The 17,223-nt window shown below is 43.2% G+C and overlaps 1 long non-coding RNA gene across 1 annotated transcript in view; it reads right to left on the bottom strand.

The window, feature by feature from the left end:
• Positions 1–5,572: 5,572 nt before the first annotated feature.
• LOC137629039 (uncharacterized) overlaps positions 5,573–17,223 on the bottom strand; it is a 29,377-nt gene continuing 17,726 nt past the window's right edge. The window contains exons 3-4 of the long non-coding RNA XR_011041427.1: positions 11,826–11,935; positions 5,573–6,147 (exon numbers count right to left, since the gene is read on the bottom strand). This is a non-coding gene — a long non-coding RNA (uncharacterized lncRNA). The remainder of the gene's footprint in view (positions 6,148–11,825; positions 11,936–17,223) is intronic.

Below are 17,223 nucleotides of genomic sequence, written 5' to 3'. Positions count from 1 at the left end.
CCGCTACCCCGGAACCCATTCCATCCGCCCAAGAGATGTTCCGGATGATCAAAGCCATTATGGACGACAGGCTGAAAGAAACTCATGAGTTCAACAGGTCCATGAAGGGGTCCAAAGAACCGAAGATGATCTCGGTTAAGGATCTCCCTGCATGCTCACATGCCAACCCCTGGAGGTATGCAGAGCATATGGTTATCGCGACCGGCAGGATCTTTGTCAGCGATAAGATCGGCACGGTCCCCCTGGAAGATGTGGAGTTCTTCCCAAACTTTGAGGCTTACCCGGACTGTTACGTCCGGCTTCGTTCTGAACCTGCCTCTAAAGAAGAGACCGAACCCAAGGAAGAGATAGTGTTCGATCTCTCGAAGGCCCAGGCTATACTAGCCACCGCATTTAAAAGTAGGGGTTTTACCTGCTCTAAGCTTCCGGCCCTGAGCAAGAAGCACCCTACTTACGTCGCACCCGACGATGCAGTCCTTCCCTTCATGGAAAAGGCCTTCGCTGCGTGCCTCAAGGCTGTGGAAGAAGGAAAACCCTGCCCTGCACTGGAGGAGTGCAGACCCTTCTCCATAGTAACTCCCCCCGACGCTCGACACTGGAAGGATATCCAGCATACTTTCGTGGTGGGAAAGCTAGATCCTGACGTAGCCGGACGTCAGTTTAACGAAGACCTCCCGAAACTCAACGACCACCTCCTTCATCGAGAACAAGATACGAAGGAGAGGCTTGCAGCATCCATGTCCCACCAGGTCCAACTTGACATCATGGCTTGTGACACCAGAGTCCCAGACCACTACATGGTACTCGCCAAATCCCACATGGCAACCCTGGTGAAGGATTTGTATCACTTCATGAAGGCTCGGAGAGCCTGTCGAGAATTCGTGTTCTCAGGTGCCACTGTGAAACACGAACCCCGGAGACTGATTTCCTCCAACGTCTGGGGTAAGCACCTCTTTCCCTCTGACCTCGTGAAAGAGATCACAGACAAGGCCGCCACGGAGAACAGGAACCTTCTCCACAAGTGGGGCATGTCAAAGAAGAGGAAATCCTCCCAGGACGACGGACCTCAACCTAAGAGGAAATCCTCCAAGCAGAAACCCCAGCAACGTCAACAGAGACGGCAGTTTCCGGGACCCGCTACTCCCCAAGTGGCAGCTCAGCCACAGCAGACCTTTTAGCTGGTCACCCAACCGGTCTTGTCACAGTCACCGGTTTTCACCCCTGCTTTCGAGCAACAGACGACTACCTTTCGTCCCAAAGGTAGAGGCTCAAGCAGAGGTGCAGGCAGAGACGCGTCTCGCCGTCCCTCCAGAGGCAGAGGAGGAAAGGGAGCTAGCGGCCGAGGCAGTAAGCCCTCGGGACACCAGAAGCAATGAAGTGCTTCCGGTGGGAGGAAGACTCCGCCAATTCCAGGATCGTTGGACCTTCGATCCCTGGGCACACAGCATCGTCAAGAAGGGTCTAGGCTGGAGTTGGACTCAACCACCCCCAACCTTCCAGCAATTCTTCCAACAATCAACCCCCCTTCTGGAAGAATATGTCCTAGATCTCCTGAACAAGAAGGTGATAAGGAAGGTAAAGTCCACCAGGTTCCAAGGGAGACTGTTTTGTGTCCCCAAAGAAAGACTCCGACAAACTCAGAGTCATTCTGGACTTATCCCCCCTCAACAAGTTCATAGCGAACGACAAGTTAAGATGCTGACTCTTCAACAGATAAGGACCCTTCTGCCTCGAGGTTCTTACACGGTCTCCATAGACCTGGCGGATGCCTACTGGCACGTTCCAATGAACCATCACGCTTCCTCCTACCTAGGATTTCGACTCCAAAGGAAAAGCTACGCCTTCAGGGCCATGCCCTTCGACCTCAATGTGGCCCCTCGGATCTTCACAAAGCTGGCGGACGCCATAGTACAACAGCTCCGCCACCGAGACGTCCAGGTGATGGCCTACCTCGACGATTGGCTAGTCTGGGCTCCATCGCCCGAGGATTGTTTAAAATCCTGCAGCAAAGTCACCCAGTACCTAGAACACCTGGGATTCAAGATAAACGTGAAGAAACCTCGCCTCTCTCCAGCTCAGAAGTTCCAATGGTTAGGAATCCAATGGAACCTTCAGTCACACCGCCTTTCCATCCCCCAGAAGAAAAGGAAGGAAATAGCAGGGTCTGTCAAGCGACTACTGAAATCCAAGCGGATCTCAAGACGCCAGCAGGAACGAGTTCTAGGCTCTCTACAGTTCGCCTCAGTAACAAACCCAGTGCTTCGTGCACAGCTAAAGGATGCCGCGGGAGTCTGGAGACGTTCTGCATCCATCGCTCGAAGAGACCTCAAGAGACGGCTCCCAAACAGACTTCAACTTCTCCTCAAGCCGTGGTCGGAAGCAAAGGCCCTGAAAAGGTCCATTCCTCTTCAACACCCACCTCCATCACTCAACATCCACACGGACGCTTCGCTGGAAGGTTGGGGAGGTCACTCCCACCAAAAACAGGCTCAAGGCACATGGTCTCCCCTGTTCAAGACGTTTCACATCAACATCTTGGAGGCCATGGCGGTCCTTCTAACTCTGAAGAAACTCTCCCCGCCTCCCTCGATCCATATTCGTCTAACCCTAGACAACTCGGTGGTAGTTCGATGTCTCAATCGCCAAGGCTCAAGATCGCCCCAGATAAATCAGGTGCTTCTGACAATCTTCCGTCTGGCAGAGAAGAAAAAATAGCACCTGTCTGCAGTTCACCTACAAGGATTCTGCAACGTGACAGCGGATGCTCTATCTCGGACAAGCCCGATAGAGTCGGAATGGTCTCTAGACGCAAGATCATTCTCCTTCATCTCTCACCAAGTCCCAGAACTTCAGATCGATCTCTTCGCAACGAGCGACAACAATCAACTTCCTCGGTATGTGGCCCCGTACGAGGACCCCAAGGCAGAAGCAGTGGATGCCATGTCACTGGACTGGAACAGATGGTCCAAGATCTACCTGTTCCCTCCCACCAACCTTCTGCTGAAAGTCCTCTCCAAGCTGAGAACCTTCAAAGGGACAGCGGCCCTAGTGGCCCTGGAGCAACTGGTACCCCCTGGTCCTGGAGCTGCAGCCCAAGCTGATCCCTCTCCCGGGCCCAGTTCTCTCCCAACAAGTACAGAAGTCGACTGTCTTCGCTTCATCATCGAAAATCAAGGACCTTCATCTCATGATTTTCTCTCCCTAGCCACAAAGAAGAGGTTTGGGATCTCGAAGAAAAGTCTAGACTTCCTCGAGGAATACAAGACCGAATCCACAAGACGGCAATACGAATCATCTTGGAGAAAATGGGTCTCTTTCGTCAAGGCAAAAAATCCTAAGGAAATCACCATTGATTTCTGCATGTCCTTCTTCATTCACCTTCATGGACAGGGATTAGCAGCCAATACGATCTCGACTTGCAAATCGGCCTTGACTAGACCACTGTTGTATGCCTTCCAAATTGATCTGTCCAGCGACATCTTCAATAAACTGCCGAAGGCATGCGCTCGTCTACGCCCAGCACCCCCACCGAAACCGATCTCCTGGTCATTGGACAAGGTGCTCCATTTCGCCTCCAACTTGGATAATGATTCATGCCCTCTCAAGGATCTGACTCAGAAAGTTATATTTCTCTTTGCTCTTGCTTCAGGAGCCCGAGTCAGCGAAATAGTGGCATTGTCAAGAGAAGAGGGTCACATCCTGTTTACTGATTCAGGAGACATTACCCTCTCCCTGGATCCGACGTTTCTCGCCAAAAACGAATTACCCACCAAAAGATGGGGCCCCTGGAGAATATGCCCCCTGAAGGAAGATACCTCTTTATGCCCAGTAGAGAGCCTCAAGGTCTATCTTCGCAGAACTTCGAACTTTGGTGGAGGCCAACTCTTCAAAGGAGAAACATCGGGCAGCGACCTGTCACTGAAACAACTAAGAGCGAAAATCACCTACTTCATTCGCAGAGCGGATCCTGACAGTACACCCGCCGGTCACGATCCTAGAAAAGTTGCATCGTCTCTGAATTTCTTTCAGAGTATGGACTTCGAAAGCCTTAAAAGCTTCACAGGCTGGAAGTCCTCGCGTGTTTTCTTCAAACATTATGCGAAACAAGTGCACGAAGTCAAACATTTTGTGGTAGCCGCAGGTAGTGTTATGATACCTGCACCTAACTCTGCATAGAACAGCGAGTTACTTGGGACTCTAACTCTTCGGGTGCCTACGTTGACCCTCGAGCGATACGTAGTGATGTCGAAAACACTTAGTGCTTTCTTATAACTGTTCTTATCCCAGGTGAAATGTCAGTCGTCACACAAGTGCCGCATGCCTAGAGCATGATGTGTTTTAATTAAAGACTGACGTTCCTCGAGAACGAGTGCCTACTAATAAATTTGAAATTCCCTTTCAGATTCAAGAGCAAGTCTTTATTACTATGTACATTATAATTTACTGTAAATTAACTTTACTTATTGCTGCAATTCATTTAATTTTCTGCAATTGTGAAATAAAATTCCTATTCTATTACTTGTGCGTCTCAATCCGCTCCTACTTATACTATGAAATACATGCCTGTCATAGTTTTATTATCCCCTTCCCTATGGTTCATGGAGATACTAAGGTCCTAACCCTTATTATATATTCACCTTTGCAATGTAATATTCCAATACGAATACTTACTCTTCATAACCTAGAGACGAAACTATCCTTCTCAGCACACAGTGTCCAACCACCACTTGTCTGCCTTCGAGAATGTTCCGATACGAATGCCAACCATTCAGTCTCGTCTCCAAGTTCTTCAGGTTCTTCTAGCAAGGTGAATAGCCCTTCGATAACCACTTTGATCTCGGCATGGCCCGTGGGAACTTCACTGCCAAGGGGGGCAGGAAGATTCTTCCCTACGGTTCTTTTATTAAGATTACTATGCTACATTGTTCAAAGCCCTTGGCACTTACTCAATAGGGGAAAATCTACCACGATACATTGATTCTCTGGTATTCTTCCATCAGGACGCCATGGCTTGAGCCCAAAAAACGGATTTTGAGCGAAGCGAAAAATCTATTTTTGGGTGAGATAGCCATGGCGTCCTGATGGACCCTCCCTGCTACTTCGTCCAGTTTTTAGGTCCCACCCTGCTCTGCTGTATCATGGTGATCGGCAAGCAACTGGCTTCAGGATGAAGACGGACGTGACGTCATTTAGCAATGGCGCCCGTTTGTTTACGTCTCGAGTACCAAAAGTAGCCACGAACGAGATTAGCTGTGGAACGGCTCCCAGCTATTCTCCGCCCTTACACACCGAAGTGATAACTCTGTTCGGGGTGTAGATAGCTATGTGGCGCGTTAATACATGCGTCCCCTGTTGATATACGATGTCTTGAAAGGGAAACCTTTAGGATACTCGCTCCAGAAGTTAGAATTCTGTGATAACCTGTGGTTAAATTCTCTGGGAATATCCTAGTAGTTATTTACCCAAGGAAGCTACCAAAAAGGAACCTTCCATCAGGACACCATGGCTATCTCACCCAAAAATAGATTTTTCGCTTCTCTCAAAATCCGTTTATATGCACTGACTCTGTAAAGATTAGGAGCTAATGAAATACTTGCTACTAAACTGAGTAAAAGTTAATGCCTTTTATAATTAAATTCCAAAAATAAAGACACTTTGATAAACTTCAAATAATCTGGTGATATTGAAAATGATTTATTTACTTTTAACTCGACTTCTGTTCTTCAAATCTCAGTTAGTGACTACTATTGAACTAATGTGATATAAATGGAGTGACCTTTGTAACACACAAATCCCTAAAATCTCAAAAACTCTAGTAAATTGAGCATTTAAAATATTTGAAGGACTATAATTATATTTATCATAAGGGGTTTCACTAGGTTTTCCAAATAGGTTATAGTTTGGCTAGTGATAATAGTAACAATAAAATGTTTGATGATAGTATGGCCACTTCAGTCGAGACTATTTGCTACTCCTTTTGAACTTAAAATTTTGTCTTCTGAAACCTTCTGGATTTTTTTTCTGTAGTAAATCCCAGAACATTTGCGGCAGATCTTCATTTTGACGTCATTAGGAATGTCTTACAGAAGTTTAATTTTCTAGCTTGAGCAGGAGACTATAATTGCATTTCCTTTTGATGATTCTAGTCTGAAAAATAAATAAAAGCCGTTAATTTTACAGATATATCTTTCTTACTCGAATATTTTACTGTGCACTTCAATATCATGACTACACTTTTGGTTAAACATTCTGCATGATAAACTAAAAATAAAAAAAAATATTCTAAAATATTGGAAATAATGACAGACATGTCCACGATATTCATTATAGCAACCATTACAACCCAAAGTATACCATGTAAAGGAAAAAAGTATTTATTCCTACATCCTAACAAGGATATCTTTCACTACACTTAATGAATGACTGACTTCTAGTATTCCACTGTTCTCTTCAAGAGATATTTGATAAACCATAAATTCCCTGAATAAAACATTCTACCTTACACCACAGAGGATACCTAGCCAAAAACACACAATACCCATAAAAAAACATTTATATAAAAACGATGTGTATAAATTCTGAGCAAAAACAAGATTTACTGACACGGTAACAGTTTCAGGAGTAGAATATTGCTTACTATACAAGAGTATAGTGCAGTACAAATTAATAATCATTGTTCCCCCACACCTAAAATAACACCTGCAACTTCATAAATTTATCAAGGAAATATACCACTCTCGTAATTAAAATGGCATTCTAAACTTTCATTATATATAGCATGGATCCTCCACAAAATAACTCCAGCCATCCTTTCATAACAATCAATTTATCCAAGTGTATTTTCTGGTTAACCTTCAATCAATGAACCAGCTTATTCCAACAATCTTCACCATCTTACTTATCTAGTTTAACTATAGTAAACCTTATCACACAATCTTTGACTCACTTAATACATCCAAGTGAATTTTCTGGTTATCCTTCAATCAATGAACCAGCTTATTCTATCAATCTTCACCATCTTAACTAGTTTAAATATGGATAACTTTATCACACTCTTTGACTCACTAACCTAATCTCGACTAGTTCACTGACAAGCTTATTCGATGTTGTTTTTTACTTACTGGGTATACTTTAACTAACCTATCCAAACCTATTCAACTATTAACACAACAGCAATATGACTTTTGCCAATGATTAGCCAATGTTACCTTAAATCAAAGAAAAATCTATCCAACCTTATTCTTTAATATAATCCTGCATTTATCCACCATTGGCTGCCCTACCCTGCCTTTGTCCCTTGACCGACCAATCATTGTCTCATCGAATTACTAATTTTATTAACCTCAAATAATGACCTAAATATTGTTTTGACTAATATAATGTGTTTACTTCACCAAATCTTTAGAAAGCATCGGCATGACTAACACAACTGCAAGCTCCTAGATTTTAGTACCCCTTTGTATAAATCTAAGCCATGCACATGAAGTAGACAGTGCTAAATAAGTCATGTTGGATTATTACTGGCATTCTAAAACCAACACCTGAACATCTTCATACAAAGTAGACAGTAGCACACCATCCAATATAAGACGAGAAATTCTAGCAAGAACTGAAAAAATACACAAATCAATGACCCCTTGCATCCATTCCACAATCATCAGGAAGCAAGGCCAAGACTGAAAACCCACAAAAGCTTCGCAACAGTGAACGGACTTGAACCTTTTCGGGCAGCTACTCTCAGGCTAGAAAAGCGGCGGTAAAGCAACTGATGGCCATCCAATGAGGAGCTGCCTAGCCTAAACGAAGGGATGCCCAGTGAAACAACCCTCACCAGGAAGGACTGGGTAACCATAGACATAGCAAGGGTAAAAGTGGGTAAAACTTGAAATAACCGCCACAAATGGGGGTTAGCCATCATTTCACATGGACTAGACTTGTTAAGATGTAACAGGTTAACAGCCAAATGTCATAAGGATTGATAGTCCTGAGTTCCCCACAGGAAGGTACAGGTGCTTGATCCCACAGGGACTGGTCACTTGCCTCCGGTATATCAGAAGCACCTGTTACGCTATCTTTTAGGGGGCATGTATGGAAGTAAAGGAGAAGGTAGCTACCAGAAATAACCTCTCTGACAAATTTGCTAATTCAAAATGGGAAATGAATCCTCAATCTTAAGACAATAACCCCTGTGGCACTCAACTACTCCCCTGCCAAATACTGCTCACCAGTCAGGGAAAGGTCATGTCATCCCCATAAAATTAACGCCAACCTCAATCAAGCATGTCACATAATTACTGGTGCCCTAAGATCAACGCCCCTCCCAGTACCCAATAGATTGGCAGGCATTACACCACCAAATATCTGCTGAATAGCCCCTTCAAAGACCCAAAAATATAAACAAGAGAATGATGAAAAGCACCCATGCTATGATCACTGAATGGTTAGACAAAGATCAAAATCCTGCAAAAGCTTCATAACCACCACTAGCCTCGACCCCATGGAGTCATCAACTTGCCATCTAGAATGCTGGAGAGAAACAGACCACAGCCCACCAGGGAAAGCCATACAGAGCCCATGTCAGTTTCTTCCCCATGGACCAAATCTCTGTAAAAAGGATTGGGTTACTCTTAATCGAGTAAGGGCTAGAGTTGGAGGACTGCGGACAGTCTTCATAGAGGGGTCTCACCCCCTATACTGAGGCCCCATGTGGGCATCCCATATAGACAATGAACCACATACTTTGTGGGTGTTAAAAGCAGCCAATCTGTACAAATTTGAAGCTCTATGAATGTAAACAGGCAGCTTCACAGTGGGTACAATGTTGGCGTGATAAGATATGATGATGAATTGTTACACTAGGCTCATGCTCCAGTTAACCTTACAAAGCTACACAAAATTAAGATTCTCTAAAAAGGAAAACTTTCCTTTGTTATATCTTTCAGACCTCTTCCTCCACTGATGCAAAGTAAAAGTGCACTTTACAAAAATAAACTATTATAACAAGCCAAAGTAAGAGAAAGTTCCAATAGTGATGGTTTAAAATTAGGACCCTGGTAGCATCACATCCTGTAACCAAGCAACCAAGGACAAAAGTGGCTTGGCTCAGGCAGGCAGGTAGGTGGCTCATCCTCACCTACCCATTGTTACTACTGTATCTATCGTTCCAGCGAGTGCATACTTTATTTATAGGACAAAAGGAATAATTATGTCAATGTAGGATCAAATGATTTCCCAATGAGGTCGTCATAATTGTAGGATAGAGTGGGAATGTAATTGCATAGTCAACAATATTTGGGTGGTTATTATGAGTATCATATGTGCACAATGCAAAAATCATTGTTTTCTTTTATGAATTAAAAGACAACAAATCAAATGAAATTCAGCTGGGGAAATATCTTGTAATTTTCCTCATTTATCATCATATTTTACTCATTTTCAGTGGTCCCATACCATAAAAAGACTCGTTTTCCCACTATTTTCTCTTAGCAACGTTAGCTTTAGAAGTGTTCTTTCATCTAAGAAAATGAAGGTTCTTTTGAGACCTGATCTTTTGAAACAGTGTAAATTGCATTTTAGATTAATATTGCAGAATACTTATTTTTGCTTGCAGTTAACCTGATTTATCCCGTTCAAGTTGAAGATATAGCATTCATTGCTGTTCAAATATTTTGTGATACATAGTCTGTTTATATTAGATTATATAGTTTGTTAGAAGATATGATACTAATTTTCTTCTCTTATAAGTGAACCATATATTAATGTGTCCAGCATTTCCAACCATTAGTTTTTACTCTTCTCAACCCTTTAAATGGCACAATTATCGTGGATTCTTAGTGGGAAATTAAGTTTTACAGGTGGGGATACCATAAAAAGTGAATTACACAGCATACGAACGAGACGAGCATAAATTACACCAAACTCGGCTAGAAAAATACATGTATCAAGTGCGTCACAGGAAACTTGGGATTAGGGTGGGGAAAACAGTGAAAGATGATTGTACGGTATCACATCTAAACACCGCCATCTGCCATAGCCTCAGGTGCTATTCCTCATGGATTGTAGTCTTCATCCGCTGTAAGTATTCCATTTGATAAATAATGATGCTATATCACTTGGTAAACCTTAAACAAATCTTCTTACATACATTATACAGTGTTTCTTATATACATCACTTACTTTGATTAAATGCCAGTATAAAAAGACCGTATTCTCCCTGAAGCACTTATTACACAAGTGGCAGCCAGCAAGTAAATGAAGATGACCTAAATATATATTTTGTTCCCCCACAAGCATTTTCAACAAACACATAAGCCATTAAGTAACTCCATAGGGTTTAAGAAATGATTGTTACATAAAACTTTGAGACCTGTAGCATAAAACTTTTGGAAGTTTCATTGGGTTCAAAATGTCAATTAGTAAATACATCAGATATGAAAAAGTCCTGAATCCATAGGACAATTGCATAAGCATAATTATTCACCATTGATTTGTAAAACAGCAAAAAAATTGAGAGAACTGTTCTTAGGTAAATATATGATACTTTAATTTATAGCTAAATACACAAACCATATATTTTTTGTTAGTGTTATTTTGTGATTAATCCATTTTTTTTAAATGAATATAGGGAGCAAACCACCCGTTTATACGGTGTACAAACCCTCCCCCATACAATAACAATCCTATGGAATCCCTGTGGGAAACCAGGGTTTTGGAAAAAAAAAAAAAAAATTATTTACAGCAATAAGAATAAGCAATGTATAATAAACACAAGATAACGAGTTGCAAAATTATATGGTTTGTGTAAATGGCATAAGATTAAGTATCTGATTTACCTGTGATTCACATTACGTCACTCGCATAAAACATTATCTTACTGCTCTTCTGTTCTGGCAAGTGGTACAATGATACGCTGCAAAATCCCTCCTCGTGAGCAACTACTTAAGTATAGCATCCCACAATCAGTCTCAAGAGTATAGAATGGACTTAGAAAAGTGGCTTCCACATTTTAGTCAATCGATACCCAAGTTATTATGCCCAAGGCTCATTAGCTATACAGAAAAGAATGACAAAATAGTCAGCACTCAACCATTTCTTGTAGTGTATTCCTGTATAGCTATAAATTGCACAGCAAATATATAATACTTTACCTTCTGGCCAAATACATGAACCATATATTTTCCTTACTTTTTATGTTGTGGTTTATTAATATTTTAACCATGATTATTAGGGGAAAACAGCTGTTCATAAGTTTCATACCGTCCCCCCAATCATAATAACGAAGGGCTCCATTGTAAGTGGCGCAAAACTATATCATAAATTCATATGATTCACGTGTCCTTCAACTAGTTTTTTGTAATCTTGTGACTCACTTTGCTAACAAATAAACACTATCTCACTGCTCCTATGTTGTGGATGTGCTGTGCTATCAAAATATAATATTCTATAATTTAAATTACATACCTCAAATGGCTCTGCTCCACTTTGGCTCGCTTGCACAGTACACAAACCATATATTTTCCCTGCACATTCATTTTTTTTACCATGAATATTAGGGGACAACACTTGTTCACAAGGTTTTCTACCCCCTCCCTATAATAAAAATTATGGGAGACCCTAGTAGTCTATAAGTGCGGTGAAACTATATTATCATAATTACCTATGATTCACGTCTCTTAAATGGCTTTTACACCACCGTGAATCACTTTGCTAAAAATAAACAATCTCACAGCTTTTGTGTTCTGGCAAGCATTACATGGTTATGCTGCACATGATATCCAGTCACTACTAAAGTATTATAAATACTGTAGTCATACAGTAATCCTTACCTCAAATTTATGAGGTAGATGGTCGAGGATCCTCTATAGATGGTGGGAGCATTGGGTCAGGATACAAGTTGGTAGCTTGAAGCAGGAAATTATGTAAAAGCTCAGACCTCCTGTGGTGGTAAAATACACACACATTAGTATGATAGTTCATGAAAAAACAAAATACATAAAATTCAAAATTCATATTAAAATGAATTTTACCTGGTGGATAAAGACATATAAATATTGAACTAAATATTCCTTTTGCATTCCACCACCAAGAATGTAACTTTTGACATCTCCCTAAAACCTCTCTATGTTTTGGGTATCTGCACCTGTCTGTATCCATAAAACATTCTGAATGATTAACACAGAGGTTCGTATATCCGTAAGTGGCAAGACCTTTATAGCTTTTCTATTAATCACTCTGGATTAAGCACCCCACCTTAATAAAATGTTTTATCAAGGGCACAAGTGAGTGTCCATATTTTGGTTGATCAACCGGTCTTTTTGCTCTCCAGCTCTATGCCACCAAATACCAACACACTAGATAAAGGTCTACCTTTGTTGCATTTGGACACTCCAAACTTGGATTTATCCAATTCACCGACTATGCCAGGCCCTCCATTAGCCTGTAAGTTCCGGACAATAGTACCATGCTGAAAGGTCCTTTAAGCAAGAGAACTGTGACATAATATAAATGTATTTTATTAATTGTAATTAAGAGGTTGTTAATTAAAACATGTTGTATTTTATAAATATAAAAATATTCTGATTGAGTAATGATGTACTTTAAGATCAATCGACCAAATGAAATAATTTCCTCGGGACCTTTGCTGGTAGTTTTATACAATACCATGACAAGAAACAAGACTGGTGTTACGTTATATAACCAGCAAGACGAGTTTGTAACAAAAGATAATCAATCTATCTTCTTGAATAACAGTTACTATTTCTCAAAATGATATTTTAATTATAAAATAAATTTTTGAATATACTTACCCGGTGAATATATAATAGCTGCAACTCTGCGGCTCGACAGACACATACATAAAAAACTCGCCAGCGATCGCTATGCAGGTTGCGGGTGTGCCCACCAGCGCCAACTGTCGGCCAGATACCACTCTCGGATGTAAACAAAACCTTCAATTTCTTCTCATCCCACTGCGTCTCTATTGGGGAGGAAGGGAGGGTCGTTTAATTTATATATTCACCGGGTAAGTATATTCAAAAATTTATTTTATAATTAAAATATCATTTTTAAATATTTAACTTAGCCGGTGAATATATAATAGCTGATTCACACCCAAGGAGGTGGGTAGAGACCAGAGTTAAATATGTTTACATCGTATAAGCTAAGAGTTTTTTCATTTTGACAGTTATCAATATAACAAAACCAAAATAAATACTGTAGGTACCTGGTAAGGAAGTAGACTTAGACGATTACTCTGCCTTGTAAGTCTGTCTTCCTTACGGAGCCCAGCGATCCTCTTAGGATGCTGACAGACGCCCAGGAGCTGAAGTATCAAGTGCTGCAACCCATACAACAGGACCTCATCAAACACCTAATCTGGGCGCTCTCAAGAAATGACTTTGACCACCCGCCAAATCAACCAGGATGCGATAGGCTTCTTAGCCCTCCGAACAACCCATAAAAACAACATTAAAAACATTTCAAGAGACAGATTAAAAGGATATGGAATTAGGGAATTGTAGTGGTTGAGCCCTCACCCACTACTGCACTCGCTGCTACGAATGGTCCCAGTGTGTAGCAGTCCTCGTAAAGAGTCTGGACATCTTTCAAGTAAAATGACGCGAACACTGACTTGCTTCTCCAAAAGGTTGCGTCCATGATACTTTGCAGAGATCTATTTTGCTTAAAGGCCACGGAAGTTGCTACAGCTCTAACCTCGTGCGTCTTAACCTTAAGCAAAGATCGGTCTTCCTCACTCAAGTGTGAATGAGCTTCTCGTATTAACAATCTGATAAAATATGACAAAGCATTCTTTGACATAGGCAAGGATGGTTTCTTAACCGAACACCATAACACTTCAGATTGGCCTCGTAAAGGTTTAGTACGAGTTAAGTAGAACTTAAGAGCTCTAACAGGGCATAATACTCTTTCTAGTTCATTGCCTACGATCTCCGATAAGCTAGGAATATCAAAAGATTTAAGCCAAGGACGAGAAGGTAGCTCATTCTTGGCTAGGAAACCAAGCTGCAGAGAACAAGTAGCTTTTTCTGACGAAAACCCGATGTTCTTGCTGAAGGCACGAAGCTCACTGACTCTTTTAGCCGAGGCCAAGCATACCAGGAAAAGTGTCTTAAGAGTGAGATCTTTCAGGGAGGCTGAATGTAAAGGCTCAAACCTGTCTGACATGAGGAATCTTAGGACCACGTCTAAATTCCACCCAGGTGTAGCCAAACGACGTTCCTTAGAGGTCTCAAAAGACTTAAGGAGGTCTTGCAGATCTTTATTGTTGGAAAGATCTAAGCCTCTATGCCGGAAGACCGAGGCCAACATGCTTCTGTAGCCCTTGATCGTAGGAGCCAAAAGGTAGCGAACTTTTCTCAGGTATAAGAGAAAATCAGCTATTTGGGCTACAGAGGTACTGGACGAGGATACGGAAACTGACTTGCACCAGTCTCGGAAGACTTCCCACTTCGATTGGTAAACTCAAATGGTAGACGCTCTCCTTGCTCTAGCAATCGCACTGGCTGCCTCCTTCGAAAAGCCTCTAGCTCTCGAGTCTTTCGATAGTCTGAAGGCAGTCAGACGAAGAGCGTGGAGGCTTTGGTGTACCTTCTTTACGTGTGGCTGACGTAAAAGGTCTACTCTTAGAGGAAGACTTCTGGGAACGTCTACCAGCCATCGAAGTACCTCGGTAAACCATTCTCTCGCGGGCCAGAGGGGAGCAACTAACGTCAACCTTGTCCCTTCGTGAGAGGCGAATTTCTGCAGTACCTTGTTGACAATCTTGAATGGTGGGAATGCGTAAAGATCTAGGTGTGACCAATCTAGGAGGAAGGCATCTATATGTATTGCTGCTGGGTCTGGGACTGGAGAGCAATAGATTGGAAGCCTCTTGGTCAGCGAGGTTGCAAAGAGATCTATGGTGGGTTGACCCCAAGTCGCCCAAAGTCTCTTGCACACATCCTTGTGGAGGGTCCATTTGGTTGGAATTACTTGACCTTTCCGACTGAGACAATCTGCTAGGACGTTCAAGTCGCCCTGGATGAACCTCGTTACTAGGGAGATGCCTCGATCTTTTGACCAGATGAGCAGGTCCCTTGCGATCTCGTACAGAGTCAATGAGTGGGTACCTCCCTGTTTGGAAATGTACGCCAAGGCCGTGGTGTTGTCCGAGTTGACCACCACCTTGCCTCGAAGGAGATTCTCGAAGCTTATCAAGGCCAGATGAACCGCCAAAAGCTCCTTGCTGTTGATATGCATGCTCCTCTGACTCGAGTTCCACAGACCTGAGCATTCCCGACCGTCCAGCGTCGCGCCCCAGCCCAAGTCCGATGCGTCCGAGAAGAGAACGTGGTTGGGTTTCTGAACTGCTAGGGGAAGACCCTCTCGTAGACTGATATTGTCTTTCCACCAAGTCAGACAAGTCTTTATCTTTTCGGAAATCAGGATCGAGACCGCCTCTAGCGTCTTGTCCTTTTTCCAGTGAAAAGCCAGATGGAATTGTAGAGGTCGGAGGTGTAGCCTTCCTAGCGAGACAAATTGCTCCAGGGATGACAGCGTTCCTACCAGACTCATCCAAAGCCTGACTGAGCAGCGTTCTTTCTTCAACATCTTCCGGATGACGAGCAGGGCTTGATCTATTCTGGGGGCCGACGGAAAAGCCCGAAAAACTTGACTGTGAATCTCCATCCCTAAATACAGAATAGTTTGGGATGGGACCAGCTGTGACTTTTCCAAGTTGACTAGGAGTCCCAATTCCTTGGTCAGATCTAGAGTCCAATTGAGATCCTTCAGACAGCGATGACTGGAAGAGGCTCTGAGAAGCCAGTCGTCCAAATAAAGGGAGGCTCGGATGTCCGATAAATGGAGGAATTTTGCCACATTCCTCATTTGCCTCGTAAACACGAGAGGAGCTGTGCTTAGGCCAAAGCACAGGGCCCGAAACTGGTACACCACATCGTCGAAGACGAATCTCAGAAAAGGTTGGGAGTCTGAGTGAATGGGGATGTGGAAGTAAGCGTCCCTTAGGTCTAGAGAGACCATCCAGTCTCCCTTTCTGACCGCTGCTAGGACTGACTTTGTGGTCTCCATGGTAAACTTCGTCTTTGTGACAAAGACATTCAGAGCACTGACGTCTAGCACCGGTCTCCAACCTCCTGTCTTCTTTGATACTAGGAAGAGACGGTTGTAAAACCCCGGTGATTGAAGGTCCGAGACTTTGACCACCGCTCCCTTCTCTAGCAAAAGAGACACTTCCAGTTTCAGGGCTTGTCTCTTTGCTTCCTCTCGGTACCTGGGAGAGAGATCGATGGGGGACGTCGCTAGAGGAGGTCTGCGTACAAAAGGGATTTTGTACCCCTCTCTGAGCAACCTCACAGATTGTTGATCTGCACCTCTCTTCTCCCAGGCTTGCCAGAAGTTCTTGAGTCTGGCACCTACTGCTGTCTGAAGTTGCGGGCAGTCAGACTCTGCCCCGAGAGGACTTGGATCCTTTCCTCTTTCCTCTCTTCCCTTCGGCACGAGCACCTCCCCTGCTGGAGGCTCTGCTACGAAAGGGCGGGATAAACCTGGACGCTGGAGTGTCTATCCTAGGTCTAGCAGACAAGGCAGGCAAAGGGGGAGCTTTGCGAGCCGAGGACGCAACTAAATCGTGGGTGTCCTTCTGCACTAAAGACAAGGCAATTTCCTTAACTAAGACTTCAGGAAACAAGCACTTAGACAAGGGCGCAAAGAGTAGCTCAGATCTTTGGCATGGCGTCACTCCTGCTGACAGAAAAGAGCACAGAGACTCTCGTTTCTTAAGGACTCCGGACGTGAATGAAGCGGTAAGCTCGTTGGACCCATCGCGGACGGCCTTGTCCATGCAGGACATAATGAGTAAGGAAACATCCCTATCAGCAGATGAGATTTTCCTACTCAGGGCTCCTAAACACCAGTCCAGGAAGTTAAAGACTTCAAAAGCCCTAAATATGCCTTTAAGAAGGTGGTCCAGGTCCGAGGGTGACCAACTAATCTTCGAGCGTCTCATGGCAAGGCGACGGGGAGAGTCTACAAGACTTGAGAAGTCGCCCTGGGCAGAGGCAGGAACTCCCAAGCCGAGAACTTCTCCCGTGGCATACCAGACGCTCGATCTAGACGAGAGTTTAGATGGGGGGGAAGGCAAATGCCGTCTTCCCTAAACTCCTCTTGGTCTCTAACCAATCGCCTAACAGCCGTAAAGCTCTC

This window comes from Palaemon carinicauda, chromosome 37 (assembly GCF_036898095.1).
Source record: "Palaemon carinicauda isolate YSFRI2023 chromosome 37, ASM3689809v2, whole genome shotgun sequence".
Classification (NCBI taxonomy): Eukaryota; Metazoa; Arthropoda; class Malacostraca; order Decapoda; family Palaemonidae; genus Palaemon; species Palaemon carinicauda.
Note: the sequence above shows the minus strand (reverse complement) of the source record. Positions and strands in the feature narration are given on the sequence as shown.